This window comes from Panthera leo, chromosome C1, assembly GCF_018350215.1.
Source record: "Panthera leo isolate Ple1 chromosome C1, P.leo_Ple1_pat1.1, whole genome shotgun sequence".
Classification (NCBI taxonomy): domain Eukaryota; kingdom Metazoa; phylum Chordata; class Mammalia; order Carnivora; family Felidae; genus Panthera; species Panthera leo.
The window spans coordinates 43,886,898-43,899,370 of NC_056686.1; the positions used below are offsets into that span (position 1 = coordinate 43,886,898).

Genomic DNA, 12,473 nt, shown 5'->3' on the forward strand with positions numbered 1-12,473 from the left:
CAATGTGACTGGATCACCAGGTGGGAGTGGGGGTGCTCAGGGAGATGGGCCTGGGTCACCCTGATAAAGAGCTTGGCCCCAACCTGCACAGGGTGGGGAACCTTCACCTATGGGAAAGCAGGAGAGACTTGCTTGGCTTTGCATTTTGGAAGGTGATTCTGGAAGTTGGTATTGAGAAATGGCTGGGGGAAGTTCCAACTATCCCTAACACCTGGGCTGTCTGTTTTAGCACCGCCTCCCTCAGCCGTGTGACTTCCCCCACTACACCACTCAGAAGGACAAAAGGCTCACTAAGGTGTGAATCCCAGCCTTTGTTACCTGGGTCACTTTGATACATTACAGACCCGAAACAAGAGGGTGTTAGGAAGCAGCAACATTTCAGATGGGGAGCAGGTGTCTTTTGGAAGGAGGCTCCGCCCACTGGCCCTGAGAGGCCCCTTCCAGCTTTCCCTGAGGCTGCCCCTCCTCCCCTCCTTCCCCAGGGGAGCTCATCAGAATGTGGGGAAATGCAGCCTTGAGGTTCCCCAGCTAGGAAGAATGACTGATTGTTCCTGAATCCAGCTCACGAATGTTCAACTTGCGCTAGCTGGGGCCCGCTGGACCTTGGGGAGAACAACACGGACGCTGCTTCTGAGGCGTTTAGAATCCAGTTGCCGTGTTAAGGACGGGGGAGCAGAGAGAAGGCCCCTGGCCAAGACAAAGCTGTCTAGAAAGCTCCCTGAGGGAGCCGGTAGTTGATCTGGACTTTGAAGGGTGGGTAGGATCTCTTAGAGACAAAATGAAAGCTTATGATCTTCCCCCTTATAGCAGTGATATAAGAAAGATATTGGAAAATTCAGAAACATGGAAAAAGGAAATTATTTGGAAATGAACAGTGAGATCCACTAACCAGCTGTAACTTGTCTTCATTTTGTTGAAGCTCCTTCCAGTCTTTTCAATGCACACTTATTATTAGTATTTTTGCTTTGTTTCGCCTTTTCTGGTGGGCGTATTAGTTTTCTATTGCTGCTGTAACAGCATGGGGCAGGGAGGGAGGCAAGAGAGGCCAGGGTAAGAATAAGACTCATTTCTGCGGCAAACACCTTCTTCTGCAAAGACCTTGGGTACCAGCTCTGGGCCAGGCTTTGGGTGCCAGGCAAGCAAAGATGAAAAGACATCATCTCTGTCCTTAAAACATCCTTGCTATAATGAGGGAAATAAGCAAGTGACTAGAAATCTACAGCATGCTGTCATAGGTGTTCTGAGCTATGCTGCAAGAGCAGAGGAGGAAGCCTTAACCCAGCTGTGGGGAGGGCATCATGGAGGGCTTCCTGGAGATGATACCGCTTGCATTTTGACAGACAGGTAGGAGTTATACAGGTGAAGTGGGGAGGAACTATCCGCAGAAAAGGGGGCCCCCAGAAAAAGAAAGACGAACACAGCTTTCTCGACAGAAGAAAAGGCACTTTGGGTCCTCAGCCATCTTGTGAAAGAATGTAAGAACAAACAGCCGCCTTCAGGTCAGGACCTAGCCTCACCATATTCAGAAGTGAGGACTGACCTGTTGCACATTCTGAGTTCTCTCCGCAGGATCTAAACCCCTCTGAACACTGAGATACCGGACCCACCGGAGCCGGAGAATCGATGATGCTGACCCTTGCAGGTTCTCAAGATTTTGACCTGGACTCAGTCACCATCAGATGACTTTTGCCCCAATGCCATGCTGTATTCCCCATTACACAAACCCTTTCATGGATTCCTTAGCTGAAGAGCTCCGCGATTTTGTTGTTTGAGGAGACACTGCTTTGGGAAAGGTCCCTGGTGTCCTCCTTCTCTTGTGGCAGGTAAAACCCTTCCTTTTCTTATTCTTTGCCTTGGCTATGTCGTTTGGCTCAACACCAAGAGGTGAACCCAGTTTGGGGCAACAGAATGGAAGAGAAAGGAGACTCCAGATGGAGGGAGCATCATGAGAAAAGGCACCGAGGCAGGGATCATTACCGTGAGTTCGGAGATACCACCGTGTTGCTAAAGCAGAAATTGTGGAGGAGGAGATGGTGGGAGATGAGACCGGGTAGCAATCCGAGCAGTGTAATGAGCTAGACACACTAGTGGACAAACCTCCCGTGAAAACAGCTTAAATGCTGGATGAAATATAATAATCTTTTAAAGTGTATCTCTAAGCTGATGAAAAATGACGCACAAACAGGAACAGGAGCTCTAAGAGGCAAGCAACTGTGAAGGCTGACTTTTGTCCCGAGGAATTTGGCCAATCCCTGGTGATGCTGAGTTTCCACTCTGGTGGCTGTACAGATGGGGTGACAAGGGATAAAGCCTAGGGCCCCCTCCAAAGCGAGGATTTTAGTAAGATACATGAAAATGGAATCCAAAGGCTGCACTCTTGGTAAGGGTGCACCAAAACTGGTGGGTTTGGCCTTTGGTGAGTTAAAAATATTCCTCTGGGGGCTCCGGGCTGTCTGAGTCAGCAGAGCGTGCGACTCTTGATCTTGGGGTCATGAGTTCAAGTCCCACACTGGGCGTGGAACCTACTTAAGAAAAATAAACTCCTCTGAAAATTATTAACCACAGGCTGTCCCTCACACTGGTCCTTGGTCCAAATTCATACCACCTAAGTGGTCCAAAACCACTAAATGGTGGAATTTAGTTTAAGGTACTCAGTCGGTGGTGCCCTAAGGCAACTAGTAGAAGAAAAAACAAGTCTTCTCATGAGGAACATAGCTTCAACCAGGACTTAAGGAATTCCCAGGCAAAGAGTCAAGGAAAATGAACAGCTCAGAGTCTGCAACCCCCAAAACTCATAAGAAAACAAGGCCCCATGAGTGAAAATTGACAGAAAAGGAAACAGCAGAATCAGACCCACAAAGTCTTTAGAAGTCAAAACGACCAGACATGGGATAAAATAATGTGTTGAAAAAAATTAAAGCTGGCTTGAAAATATGAACAAACAATAGTAGATTATATAGAGTGACCAAGCAGATTCAAGAGGGAGCCAAACAGAACTTCCAGAAATGAAAAATACAAATAAAATAAAAAAGCTTAATGGGAAGACTTGACGTAACTTAGACATAGTTGATTAGAGAATTAGATAAGATCTATCCAGAAATCAGCATAGAAGAATCAAAGAGATAGGAAGTATGACGGCGAGAAGGACTAGCATGCATGTAATCAGAGTTGTAGAAGAATCGAGAAAGAACAAGGGAAAGGCTATAACAATAGCCTATAGCCAGTAGCCTATAACAATTTGTGGAAAAGTCTCCAAATGATTGAACACCAACCCCCAGATTTAGGAATCACAATGAATCCCAAGTAGGAAAAAATAAAATCAAAAGCAATCCATAACTACATACGTCATAGAAAAACTGCAGAACACCGAAGTCAAAGATCTCAGAAGCAGCCAGAGATAATAGGTCAATCACTCCAAAGCTGGCAAACTGACCTCTCAAATAGTGTACTATCATTATTACTATTGATAAAATAAAATAAAATAACAGACACGCTAGAATTCTACATGCAGTAAAAATAGTTTCAAGAAAGAGGATAAAATAAAGTTGTTTTTCTCTTAAAATTTTTTTTAATGTTTATTTATTTTTGAGGGGGGCAGGGGCAGAGAGAGGGGGAGACACAGAATCCAAAGCAGGCTACAGGCTCTGAGCTATCAGCACAGAGCCCGATGTGGGGCTTGAACACATGAGCCGCGAGATCATGACCTGAGCCGAAGTCAGATGCTCAACTGACTGAGCCACCCAAGCGCCCCAAGGTGTTTTTTTTTTTCCAAACAAAAAATAGCTTACCACTAACAAACTCTTCCTAAGGAAATGATAAAGGCTATTCTTCAGGCAGAAGGAAATTGATCCCAGATGGTGCATCCGAGATTCGATTTAAAAAATGGTCAGCCAATGTACTGGTTAAGCCTAAACAAACACAGATCACATAAAACAATAATGTCTAATTGGTAGGATTGAAAAGACAGACCCAGACTAAAATAAAGGATGACACTAGCCTAGAAGTTGGTAGGCGGCTGGCTGGACTGAAACTTGCGGTTTTCGTTTGTTGTTTTTTCTGAAGCTGGATAACACTATTAGTTAAGTTTAGACTTTGCCAGGCAAGTATGCATGTTCACATAGCTAGCGTAACCCTGGGATAGGGAGCTTCCACGCAAGCAGAAGAGAGAAAAGCAGAGCAAGAGAAGGAAGGCAAATTCAGTAATCCTAAAATGAGTAAGAAAAAAGAAAAATAAGAAAAAAATTTAAAAGGAGAGATTCTACCTTTAGTAATGGCAAAGTGCTCCTATTGGACCAACCCTCCTGGACATAACAACTGTGAACTCTGGACAAAATATGAAAAACAGCTACCTGGGGGCACCTGGCGGGCTCAGTCAGCAGAGCATGCAACTCTTCATCTTGGGGTTGTGAGTTCAAACCCCACATTGGGTGCAGAGATTACTTAATTAGAAAGAAAGAAAGAAAGAAAGAAAGAAAGAAAGAAAGAAAGAAAGAAAGAAAGAAAAGAAAAGAAAGAAAAGAAAGAAAGAAAGAAAGAAAGAGAAAGAAAAGAAAGAAAGAAAGAAAGAAAGAAAGGAAGAAAATTGTACAAAGACAAGCAAAATACAACTACCTGAAGATTCTGGAAAAAGATAAAAAGCAGGAAGAGACAAGGGGAAACAACATTTGGAAAGAAGCTACCACATGCAAAAGTATGAAATCTCACAAATAGTATTCAACCAAAGAAGCTAGAAACAAAAGGGTATGCGCTGTATAATTCTACTTAATGGAGCACAGAAACAGGCAACTCTAAACAATGGTGTTAGAAGTTGGGACAGTGGTTGCCCTTGGTGGGGGATAGTGACTGGAAGGTCTCTGGGGTCCTGGTAATGTCCCATTTCCAGGTCAGGGTGCTGGTTACATGTGTTCACTCGCTGGACGAAAATTCATCAGAATGGGCATGATGCGTGCAGTTTCCTGTATGTATATTGTGTTCTAGCACGAATTAACAAAATCAAAAGGGAGGAGAAACACATAGGCAGGAGCAGACTGAGAAGGGGTCTCCACGCCAGAGCCAAGAGCTTGGACATGACCTTGGGGGCGGTGGGAGACACTGAAGGCGTGGGAATGAGTTGTCAGGGAGGCTGCAGGATGGTGGTGGCTGTAGCTCGTGGGAGAGCTTGCCCTATGTGACATGATTTAGAAGACTGGCCAAAATCTGGGCTTCCAATGGTGAGGACCTGAGCCAGAGCAGGAGTGTGGGGGTTGGCTTTGGAGACAAAATTGGAAGGACCTTTGGTTAACTGAGTGCCAGAGGAGAGAGGGACTTAGAGGTGGTTCTTGGCAGAGGCTTGTCACTGCAGCTGGAGAGCGGGTGAGGGGCTACTGGGGCAAGATGAGAGTTTCTGCCGGAGGAGGATTCTGCTGAGAAAGAAAACTTGGTGATGTTGGTTGGTAGGTCACGTGGAAGAGGCGGCAAGTGGGCGGGACCTCTAGGAGGGAATTCACCGTAGAGCGCTAAGGCACCCGAGGTGGGGACTTGGGGTGATGAGGCCAGATTTAATGACCTGGGTAAATGGGAATACAGCTTAGTGGATAGTTCTATTACAGCTTTTTAAGTGGTACCCAGTGAAGTTTTTCTATGTAGTCACTGGTAATCTTAATCAGCTTAGTTTTTGCTCGCTACCAAGCTTTTCTTTAGCAAGATAATGGTTGCTCTATTTCCTTATCCTGGAATCTGGGTTTCATGGTCTGGGGCTCCTGACCCAGCCCTCATCCCTGCCCTACTCCAAACTGTTATCTGTGCCTTAGGTGAGGAGGCAGGGTGGAGTAGGGCAAAGATAAGGGACTTGCACAGTGTCTTAGCTCTTGACCTTGGGCTAGGATTTTCCCTCTGTGGGTCTCAGTGTCCTCAACGTGGACTGCCTGATTCCAAAGCCCTTTGCATACACCCCGCTACCCACAGGCTTCCCTCTCAGGTCTGCTGTGCCCCAGACCTGCAATGCTCCTCAGAACCAGGCTGTCACCCCAAGATAAACAAAGGCGTAAGATCATATGGTAAGGGGCTTTATGGGGAGGCTTGAATCCTGGGCAAGGGATTTGGCCTTCATTTGAGTGAGGTCATTTCTAGGCAGTGGTTGAAGGCCCTTCTTTGAAAGGATAGCTCCCTGCTTCTATCTACCGTGTAGCATGAGCAGGGGCCTCATTGGCTGGGAACTCCTGAGTCATGGTGACCTCACAAAGACCACAACACGGGCCTGGACTGGGGGGAGACTAGGTAAGCTGAGGGGTGGCTCTGGGAAAGTCCCAGGGGTGGGGGCATCCTCCACAGCCTGCACAAGGCAGTTACCACCTTGACCCCTCCCCCCTGGGGAAAGGTCTTTCCCTTTTGGCTGTAATTCTACAGTTAGAACTTCATATCTTTGGCTTAAGGCTGAATTTTCTGTTGCCATGTGGATGCCCCAGGTGGAGGTAACACATCGAACTTTCCATCAGCAGCTCAAGTCTCATGGAGAAAGAGTTTAGGCTTGTTCTGAGAGCATGGCTGGTGGGAGTTGGGGGAGGTGAGAGGGAAGAGGATGTGAAGATGAAGGAGGAATGCCACAGATGGGGTGGTGGGGTGGGGGGTGGCGGGGGAAGAAGGCAGAGAACCTGGAAGCCAGACTTGGTCTTTATCTCAAGGCCCCCTACCATATCCTCACCAAAGAGATGATAAGATGAGCATTCATGGAGGTACCATTGGGGGCCAAGTGCTATGATGATCATTATGTCCATTATCCATTTTATTCCCTCCACTAATCTTGTGCACTGAGTATTTAGATTGATACAGAGCATGTTGAGGTTACCTGCCCTTGCTCACACCACTGGTGAGAGACAGAGTGGGTTTCAAATTCAGGTCTAGCTGACCACAAAGCCCTGGATTTGTGCATTATAGCTGGGCATCAGGAGGTTGTGTTGTTTTCACTAGACTTTTATTCTAGGGTTGGGGCCTAAGTGGCAGAGGGAATGGAGAATGGAAAACAGGAAGATGTGGCTTCACTGAGTGATTCATGCCGCAAAAATCTCTGGGGTGTTGTAGAAAAAGCTGTCAGTGGAGAGGACCTGGGTTTGAATTCTGGCTGCCATTTTCTGGGGCTTTGCAAACATTACTTTGGATTCCTGAATAGTCTCACTTACCACGCCACTAAGTGAAAATAATGATACCTATCTTGAAGAGTTGTCATCCACCCACCCATCCATCCATCCACCCATCCATTCCCTCACTCCATGAGCATTTCTAAACCTCCCCTGTGTGCTAGGTATTGTGCCACATGCTGGGGAAAAAAGAATAACAAAACAGCCAGAGATTGACCAAGCTCATTTTTTAGAGTAGAGACATATGAGTGAACAGAGGGATACACTAGAACAGAGTGATCACAGGAGGAGGGCACTTCACCCATATTTGAGCATCCCAGGAAGACTTCCTGGAGGAAGGGACACCTAAGCTGGGACCTAAAATGTTAGATGTTAGGGATGCCTGGGTGGCTCAGTCGGTTAAGTGTCTGACTTCAGCTCAGGTCATGATCTCGCGGTTTGTGAGTTCGAGCCCCACGTTGGGCTTTGTGCTGACAGCTCAGAGCCTGGAGCCTGCTTTGGATTCTGTGTCTCCCTCTCTCTCTGCCCCTCCTCTCTCTCTCTCTCTCTCTCTCTCTCTCTCTCTCTCTCTCTCTCTCTCCTTTCTCAAAAACAAACATTAAAAAGAATTTTTTTAATATTAGATGTTAGCCAGGGGAAGTGATAGAGGTTTGGTTGAGTAGTCTTGGAGAAGTTTGCAGGAAGTGGAAAGAATATTTACAAAGACCCTAAGTCAAGAAGGAAGCCAACATATTTGAGGCACTGGGAGAAGTTGAGAGTGGTTCAGGTATGGGGTGGGGAAGGGAATGTACGTAGCTAGAAAGATGGAGGGGCCAGGCCTGTGGGCTGAGGGCCCTGGTAAAAGAAACACAGACCTCAGACTGTAGATGAGGATGTCTCCACCCGTGGTCTGCACACCAGCTATGTGATAATCACAGAGGTGGTAGGGGGAGAGCTCAATAAAAGTCTAATTCCCCTCAGAGGTGCAAAGCAGAGGCCCAGAAATCTATCTTATAAAAAATGTAAGTTTTACCTACACCCCATCATGTGAAAGCCCGTGAGAAGTCACAGAGGGACCTTACAGGAGAATAACATGGTTTGATTTGCATGCACTTTTCCTTTGTCTGAGAATATCTATTTCCTCTTCATTCCTGAAGGATAATTTTGCCAGATACAGAATTTGCAGTTGACAGGGTTTTTGTTTTTTTTTTTTCTTTTTCTTTCAGCTCTGGAAAAATGTGTGCAACTTCTTTCTGGCCTCCCTGGTTTCAGATGAGAAATCCTCTGTCATTCGAATTGGTGTTCTCTGATAGATAATGCTTTCTGGTCGCTTTTAAGTTGCTTTTCATTGTTTTTAGTTTTCAGAAGTTTAATCATGATGTGTTTGGTGTCAATTTCTTTGGGCTTATCCTGTTTGTGGCTTTCTCAGCTCCCTAAATCGGTATGTTTATTTCTTTCACTAAGTTTGGAAAGTTTTCAGCTATTACTTCTCTGAATATTTTCAGCATCTCTGGAACTCTGATGATAATAGTGTTAGATATTTTGTTTTGTACCAGGTCTGTTCATTTTTTTCAGTCCCTTATCTCTGTTGTTCAGGTTAAGCGAATTTCATTGATCTGTCCTCAAGTTCACTGATTCTATCCTTTGTCACCTCCACTCTCTTCTTGAGCTCATCCAGCAACTTAAAATGTTTTCAGTTGTGCCTTTAAAATAACATCTGTTTTAATTTCAATTATTGTATTTTCATAACTTCTATTTCTTTGCTGAGATTTTCTAGTTTTTCACTTGCTTCAGGAGGATTGGTAATTGCCTGTTGAAACATTTTTTAATGGCATTTTTATTTTTTAAAATTTATTTTTTAATAAAAATTTTAAAATGTTTATTTATTTTTGAGAAGGAGAGGGAGACAGAGCGTGAGCAGGGGAGGGGCAGAGAGAGAGGGAGACAAAGAATCTGAAGCAGGCTCTGGGCTCTGAGATGTCAGTACAGAGCCCAACGCAGGGCTTGAAACCATGAGATCATGACCTGAGCCAAAATCAGACGCTCAAACTGACTGAGCCACCCAGGCATCCCTTTAATGGCATTTTTAAATGTTTATTTATTTTGAAAGAGAGAGAGAGAGAGAGTAGGGGAGGGGCAGAGAGACAGGGATAGAGAGAGAATTCCAAGCAGGCTCCATGCTGTCAGCGTAGAGCCCAACGTGGGGCTCAATTTCATGAACAGTGAGATCATGACCTGAGCCAAAATCAAGAGTCGGATGCTCAACTGACTGAGCCACTCAGGTGCCCTGAAGCATTTTTATAACAACTGCTTTACAATCATGATCACAAATTCCAACATCAGATTCATCTCAGTGTTGGCATTAGTTATCTTTTCTTGAGATGAGATTTTTTTTAGTTTTTGGTATGATGAGTAATTTTTGACTGTGTCCTTGACATTTTGGATGTTATGTTAAGAGACTTTTTATCCTACTTAAACCTTCCCTTTTAGCTGGCAATCAACCTGTTAGGGCTTAGAATGTAGGTTCTGGCCTGCTTTTATGGACTGTAGTTCTTTTTTTTTTTTTTTAATTTTTTTTAACGTTTATTTATTTTTGAGACAGAGAGAGACAGAGCATGAACGGGGGAGGGTCAGAGAGAGGGAGACACAGAATCCGAAACAGGCTCCAGGCTCCGAGCTGTCAGCACAGAGCCCGACGCGGGGCTTGAACTCACGGACCATGAGATCATGACCTGAGCCGAAGTCGGCCGCTCAACCGACTGAGCCACCCAGGCGCCCCAGTGGACTGTAGTTCTAATGATAGTTTTCAGAGCCTTGGTATACTTTTTTCTGCTGGGCCTCTTGTTCATTCCTGGTGATGCTGCCTGCAGGGGCAAGAAGGTGCTTCCCTTGATGGCCACCTGTTGCCACTGGGATGCCAGGAGCTGTGGGACCTAGTATATTCTCTGCCACTGGGTGGAGAGCCCCGAGATCCAAGGCTCTGCTAACACTCCTCCTGCAGGTGAATTGGCTTGCCACTGTCCTGGATATGGAATGGGGATTAGGGCTCCCCACTGGGGGCCCATCTCTGTTGGGCTTCCCCTTTCCTAGTCTTTTGGCCAATGGGAACAGGCTTTTCTTCCTCTGCATCTGTGTTGCAGTCCTCTCTGGTGTCCAGTTTGGGATATATGGGAGATAAAAAGAAAACCCTGGGGAACACACCCAGTGTCATCCCTCAAGTCCTGAGGTTCATAGCTAGTCCACTGCCTTCTTTCTAGCTTTAAAAGTCTTCTTATGGTTGTCAGTTGAATCATTTCCAGGATATTTAGTTGTATTTGGAAAGGAGGAACAGGGAAAAATGAGTCTATATCCTCTTGCCTGTTACATGCATTAGAAAAAATTGTGGTACAATATACATAGCATAACACTATTAGTGACATTGAGTAACTTCATAATGTTGCACAACAACCATCACTGTCTAGTTCCAGAACATTTTTGTCACTCCAAAAAGTAAGCCTGTACCCAGTAAGCAGTCACTTTCAATTCTCCTCTTTCCTTGGTCCCTGGCAACCTCTTTCTGCTTTAATCTGCTTTTAGTCTCTCTAGATATGATTATTCTAGATATTTCACATAAGTGGAATCATACAATATGTGGCCTTTTTTCACTTTGTATATTTTCAGTTTATCCTTGTTTAGCAAGTACCAGCATGAGACTCTTTTATGGCTGAGTAATAGTCCGTTGTATAGATGTACCACTTTTGTCTATCCATTCACCAGTTCATGGACAGTTGGGTTGTTTCCACCTTTGGCTCTTGTGGGTATGCTACTATGAATATTTTTGCACAAGTTTTCGTTTGAACACCCATTGTCAATTCTTTTGCGTATGTGGTAGGAGTGGAATTGCTGGATCAGGTGGTAATTCTGTTTAACTTCTTGCAATACCACCAAGTTGGTTTTTACAGAGGCTACACCATTTTATATTCCTAGCAGCAGTGTTTGAGAGTGTCAATTTTCTATGTCCTTGCCAACACTTGTTATTTTCTTTTTAAAAATTTTTAAAACTTAAAAAAAAAACATAACCTCTATGCCCAACGTGAGGCTTGAACTCCCAACCCCAAGACTGAGAGTCACATGCTCCACTGACTGAGCCAGCCAGGCACCACTTCTTATTTTCCATTTAAAAAATTATAGTGGGTATAAACTGATATCTCATCATGGTTTTGATTGGCATCTTCCTAATGACTAGTGATGTTGAGCATATTTTTGTGTGTTGTTAAATATTTGTATATCTTTGGAAAAGTGTCCTATTCAAGTTATTTGCCCATTTTTAAATTGGATTGCTTGTCTCTTTGTCGTCCAGTTATGAGAGTTCTTTATGTAGTCTGGATACTTGACTCATCAGAAATAGATCTTACAAATATTTTCTCCCATTTTGTAGGTTGCCTTTTCACTTCTTGATGGTGTCTTTTAACATTTTTTTTAAAGTTTATTTTATTTGTTTTGAGAGAAAAAGAGCACAAGCAGGGGTAGGGCAGAGAGAGAGAGAAGGAGAGAGAGAGAGAGAGAGAGAGAGAGAATTCCAAGCAGGCTCCGCAATGTCGCGTGGACCCCAATGTGGGGCTTGAACTCACAAACCGAGAGATCATCCCCAAGCCAAAACCAAGAGTCAGATGCTTAACTGACTTAGTCACCCAGGTGCCCCAATACTGTCTTTTGATGCACAAGTTTTTAATTTTGTTAAGGTCTAATTTACTCTTTTCTTTTGCTGCTTGTGCTTTTGGTGTCATATCTAAGAAACCATTGCCAGATCCAAGGTCGTGAAGATTTACCCCTATGATATCTTCTAAGAACTTCATAATTTTAGCTTTTATGTTTAGGTCTTTAATCCTTTTGAGTTAATTTTTGTATATGGTGTGAAGTAAGGGTCCAACTTTATTCTTTTGCATGTTGAACCTAGTTGTCCCACCACCATTTGTTGAGGAGACTATTCTACCTCTTTTGAATGGAATTGGCATCATTGTCAAAAATTAATTGGCCATATGGGGCACCTGGGTGGCTCAGTCAGTTGAGCACCCAACTTCAGCTCAGGTCATGATCTCAAGGCTTGTGAGTTTGAACTCCGCATCAGTCTCTCTGCTGTCAGCACAGAGCCTGCTTTGGATCCTCTATCCCCCTCCCTCTGCCCCTCCCCCACTTGTTCTGTCTGTCTGTTTCTCTCTCTTTCAAAATAAATGAACAAACTTAAAAAAATTAATTGACCATAAATGCATGGATTTATTTCTGGACTCTCAATTCTATTCCATTTGTCTGTATGTCTATCCTTATGTCAGTACCACACTGTTGAATGAAGTTTTGTTTTTTGTTTTTTGGTTTTTTTACTTTTGTTTGCATTTATTTTATGCA

General features: G+C 44.3%; 1 protein-coding gene across 9 annotated transcripts in view; it reads left to right on the forward strand.

Moving 5' to 3' along the window:
- Positions 1-6,205: 6,205 nt before the first annotated feature.
- The window catches only part of MROH7 (maestro heat like repeat family member 7), a 59,303-nt gene continuing 53,035 nt past the window's right edge, over positions 6,206-12,473 (forward strand). For 7 of the 9 annotated variants that reach the window (XR_006205974.1, XR_006205975.1, XM_042951733.1 and 4 more), the window contains exon 1: positions 6,278-6,449. The gene's annotated coding sequence lies outside the window, so the exon portion shown is untranslated. Of the gene's footprint in view, positions 6,256-6,277; positions 6,450-6,521; positions 6,542-12,473 lie in introns of those variants that run through there. The other 2 variants (XM_042951734.1, XM_042951735.1) reach the window with 2 other exon arrangements.